The 5,492-nt window shown below is 35.8% G+C and overlaps 1 pseudogene; it reads right to left on the bottom strand.

Annotated features, from left to right (window-relative positions):
* Positions 1–424: 424 nt before the first annotated feature.
* LOC133881208 (L-type lectin-domain containing receptor kinase IX.1-like) lies at positions 425–3,877 on the bottom strand (annotated as a pseudogene).
* Positions 3,878–5,492: the final 1,615 nt, after the last annotated feature.

Genomic DNA, 5,492 nt, shown 5'->3' with positions numbered 1-5,492 from the left:
TCCAAACCCTATGATTAGTGTTATTTTCCAACCGACACAATTCAATCTAAACAAAATAAATAGTGTCATTTTTTTTACCCAAAACAACACTATTCAAGCTATATATATAGTATTATATAAACCTTTATTTTTTTTTAGTGTACTCTTCACGAACAGGGACAACTGTTACCTTGCTTTGACTAATGCCATTTTTTTATGTTATAAAAATGTCAATGAGACTTAAAAAGCCAAAAACAAAAAAAAAAAAAAACAAAACAAAAGGGTCTAAGATTATCTACTCACTGCATATTCCTGAACTGGTAAGAAATAGGTTTCAAAGGATGCTGACACGGTCGACTCTCTCTTAGTTAAATTTTTTTCCCTGGGAGAGACGTGCTGATGCATGGTCTCCTCGTTATTTTATGTATGACTGATGGGAAAGGACTTATGAGGATGTTCCATCAATAATAAAATATACATATCAAATCGCTCGAAAGAAGTATTTTGGTAAACAAAATCCAATGGTATCATGCATACTTGTGCCGACATTATTACACGGAAACATATAATCTAAAAGTCGAGACCAGAGCATGATTTTAACATACAACCATGAAAAAGAGAGATCCAATTGATAAAATGAGTTTGCAGACTACTTTAACGGCCGATGTTAATGGATGACAAAGACATCGTGGCCGGCGCCGAATCCGTGCTTTCTAGACGGACGTCGACAGGTACATTGTAGTTGGTAACAGGCATATTCTTGGGAAGATTTGGCAATGGTGCATCAAAATTGAGAACTTGTAAGGCTTGCCTTATGGATGGTCTCAAACTCTGATCCGGGTGGGCGCACCAGAGTCCAACAATCATCATACACTCCATCTGTTTCATGTCAAACTCCAACAATTTACCGTCAACTTCTTCATGAAGCCTTTCATTTCCATATGCCTCCCAAACCCAGCCAGCAATTGGAACGTGTGGCCCCTCGTATTTGGATTCCGTTGATCTTTTTCCACATGCTATTTCCAGCACCACTACACCGAAGCTGAAGACATCTGATCCCTGTTACAATATAAAATTATGTTTAATTTTTTTTTAGAATAAGTGGTAATTTAACATTGTATCAAAGCAAAGATTTTGAGTGTCAACTTTGTCTCCGTCGTTCACCTCTCATCTCAATTAATAAATTGTTTGAGAACTGGGTTTTTAAAAATTGCGATTTGAAAATGCAGAAAATCTGTTTTTTCAAATCGCAAGTAAGAGAGTTGTTTTTTGAAAATGCAGAATCTTAAAGGCTAAATTACGATTCTGTCAAACTCTTAACTACGTTTTTAAAAATTACTTTTTCAAATCGCACATTTTAAAATTATTATTTAAATTGCACTTTTTGAAATTATAAACCCAAGCGGACCCTTTTACTTGTTAATTTATACATATTAATGAGAAGTTTGAGTCCATATGTCAGAATGAGTGTAAGAATATAAAAGTAAAAGAAATTAATGCTATACATAAGACAAGTATTTACCTTCTATTCACCAAAAGTTGATGTAGTTTAGTCTTCCCAACTAAAAAACCTATTTTCATTCACAAAATGGTACATGGGGACCATGCACATCAACTTTAGTGAACAAAAAGTAGATACTTTTCCAGTATATAGCGTTTCTTTTACTTTTATATTCTAACGATCCCTTTCAAATGTGAGCTATTCGCATTAATAAGTGAAGTCTAATACATAGAATATGTAATTGAAATGAGATGTGAATAATATGTAACACTCGTCTAAAACTAATGTTATTTAGTAGACTTCTATTCAATTAGATGATATAGTAAAAAAAATCAGCCAATTGATCACGATTAATTTTTACTGCCATGTCATCAAATTATATATCAGTTGTATAAGAATATACTAAATTATAATTATCGATTCTCTTAAGTTTAAGCTGGTAAAAATCAGTGGTACGTACCTTGGTGGCCTTGCCGGTGCTTGCATATTCTGGTGCTATGTAACCCCATGTTCCAGCTAGCCCTGTTGTCTTCACGCCAGCCTCTGCATCCATCAGCCTCGCTAGACCAAAGTCCCCAAGCTTGGCATTGAAATCTGAATCCAACATTATATTGCTGGATTTGATATCCCTATGCACCACATATTGTCCAGATTCTTCGTGCAGATAAAGCAATGCAGAGGCAAGACCAAGGGCTATCTTATACCTAACTTCCCAATTAAGAAGCGTTCTACCTCCAAAAAGGTGAAAATCAAGGCTACCATTAGGCATGAACTCATAAACAAGAAGGAGAGCACCCTTTTCATGGCACCAACCAATGAGTTGTACCATGTTTTTATGTCTCAATACACTAATGATTTTTATCTCTGTTGTGTACGCCGTCTTTCCCTGATCGGACGGTCTAGAAACCTTTTTCACTGCGACAAACTGCTGCAGATCACTCAAGAAACCTTTGTAAACCCCTCCAAAACCTCCTTCACCAAGTTTGCCTTCTTCTGCAAAGTCGTTTGTGGCACGAACAAGCTCATCATAAGAGAACCTCTTAGGTCCTGTATGTTCAATCTCTTGTTCCATGGGATCAACATTCTTTACAACCTCTTTTCCCTTTCCTTTAGTCCTTTTTCTCCAAACGAACACCAACACCAAAACTATTCCACAGGCTAAAAGTTGTTAGAAGATATGAAGGGCTAGAATATATAGAAAGTATAATATACTTTCCATATATTCCATATTTGATTGGTATTGTAATATTTCATATTTATGGTGTGTCGTAATAAAATCGTGGGGATCTAATTACCATATTTGATGAGGATTTGATTACCATATTTGTATTCATTTTAAATCCTATAAATAGGGACTTTTGTATTGTAAAAGATTAAGCAAGAAAATGCAATGAAATAAAGAAGCACAATGTAGTCTATTATAAGCTTCCGCTTTCTCTCTTCCTCTCTCTCTTTCTCTCTCTTTCTTACATAAAATTATCTTGTCTCTATTCTATTATTCTACTATTTGTCTTTTAAGTTTTCTATCCTGTTATATTTTCTATCAAAAGTAACCCACCAATTACACAAGCGACAATTAATCCAGCACTAAAAGAAGTACTACTAGGACTAGTGTCCGGAGTCTCTGGAACTGGTAATAACTCTGTTGTAAATTCCCATGAAAGGATTTCATGCGTCTCAAAGTAAAAGGCTGATCCCGCCGCAAAGCCAATGGATACCCATTCAGGCAAAACTGTTGTCAGGTTAATATGATATGGAAGGCTGACAAACGGATCGCCGGGGAAAGACCAGTATACGCTTAAATCATTGGCTTTAGAATTGTAACGGATTATTGCATCCACTCTTGTTCCATTTTTCATGCTTCGGCTCAAATTTCGTGTCGTTTCTGATTTGATGGAATTGATGTTGATACCGACATGTTCATCGGTTTCATCCCATGTATTCTTAAAGGTGTCGAACTCGACAGCAACTAATTCTTTTCTTGGGATGGTGAAATTGTCACACTTTCTAAAAAGGGCAAGGCATCCTCCTGATGCATCATCCGGGAGAAGAGAACCGTTGGGAGCAAGGAAAAAGGCGAGCCCATCTTGACCTGGTGAAGTAACAGTTGATATTTTAAATGAAAAGTTAGTAGCGAAGTCCGTGGAATTACCTGTAATCCGGTCATAAAGATGAAGCTGTTCAAAATATACAGCTCGGCCAGCTGCGTTATTGTTATTGGGGTTACTGGTGAGGGATAGAGTTCCATTTTGGATGGCGGCAGTGCCATTGAATATCAGCCTGCTGCTATTGGCAAAATGAGGGTACTTGAATGATATGTAAAGGAAGATGGAAGAGTAGGCAACAAGGAACCAGCAGTGAGATAAACCAAAGAGTTGTAAAGTTGCTGAGATCCATATTGGGAATGGGAGGGGAACGCATGCAATGGCAGTTTTGGAGGTTTAAAGGGACACTGAAAACATTGATGTGAAGAAAAGTGAGACAAACACGACATATATAAAGTAGTTGCTGCCTAGTTGCTTGGAAAGTTCGTCTGGTTTAGCAAACATATGAACTTTTCAAAGGCATGCTAAATTTTTTATATTTTTCTTTGGTTATTATTAGAAGCAACCTAACTTTTCAAAGGTCTTGGATATTTGCCTAACATTAATTGGGACCATGGAAAAAAAAGAACACATTTTTGGACCACCTCTTGACTTTTCACCTCTTTAGAAAATTTTGGTATCTTCAAAGGGAGTGAGCCGAAGTTCGTTTTATTTACAGCTGAAGTGCCTTGGATGTTTGTTTTGTCAATACAGTCACATGTTCTACCTATCTGCCCTCACAACATGAGAGAAGTAGGATCATACCAATTTGTAAAGGTTTGTTCTAGAAGCAAAACTTTCTCCACTAATGGCTTACACCTTGAATCAAACTTAAAAGCTCCTATAAATTTATTCAATTGAAGTTCATTTTGCTAAGTGAGTTTCCTGCGCTTCTAGTTTGCCTGCTACCACTTTCAATGAAAGATAAATGTAAGGGAATGGTCCCCATTTTTGAGTTCTCCCCCTCTTCTCAATACCCAAAAAAAAAAAAAATTAAAAAAAAAAAGGAATTTAAATTTGTTACAAAGAATAATTTTCAATATGATTACATGGTTCAGATTTATATTTTATCGCAACTAATAATGTATATTTTTGCTACAAAATTGTCATGTTATCTAAAATTTTTAAAAGATATAGTACTTTTAAAATCTAATCTGAACCATAAAATGGTTCTTCAGAGAACTTATTCCATATTATTAAGAGTTGCATGCTTGCATTCAATTGCCGCGTGAAAACCGCCTCAAACACCCATAGCATTTAAACTTTTCTATACATTAAAATAAAGTAAAAAAGAAAATTAAGAGAAGAAAAGCAAAAATTAATGTGGAAGCCTACTTGACTTTCCCCAATAAACAAGCTAGAGCAATTCCTCTATGCCCTATTGCAACGTTATAGGTAAATACTTTCCACCACATTTCAAATGAACCCCCTTACGAAGGTGAACTAATTTCACTTGCAAAGTAAGTTTACTTGAACTGTTTAAGTTATTCAAATTTCAGAACACATGGTTCGTCAGTCTCCAAATTAAAAACAAAATATTCTACCAAATTGTTTTTCATGAGAAAATAGATTTATTCTCAAGTGTATTACTAAACTTAGTCCACCATGGGTCCAGGCACGCCCTTGTATGGAGAAGCTAGTGCTGCCCTTCTTGTTGCTCAACTCTGCTTTTCAATGCAGCTGTCTCATGTTATTTTTTAAGGTGATTCTCTCACTGTCAACCTTGCCATCAACAATCCGACAATCACCCAAGATTGGCGTGTCTATTCTCTTGAATTTTTTTTCCACCATTCCATCTTCAATTAGCTAGTTAGCTAGTTTTATTAACAGAAGTGCAAATTTTTATACCCACTATATGACTAGTTGGACCGCAACTAGATTTTTTTTTACCTGCATCCTCATCTCTTCTTGTTCTTTGCTGTCTGGAA

Source organism: Alnus glutinosa, chromosome 11 (genome assembly GCF_958979055.1).
Source record: "Alnus glutinosa chromosome 11, dhAlnGlut1.1, whole genome shotgun sequence".
Taxonomy (NCBI): domain Eukaryota; kingdom Viridiplantae; phylum Streptophyta; class Magnoliopsida; order Fagales; family Betulaceae; genus Alnus; species Alnus glutinosa.
The sequence above is the reverse complement of the archived record's forward strand: the minus strand, read 5'-3'. Positions and strand labels throughout refer to the sequence as shown.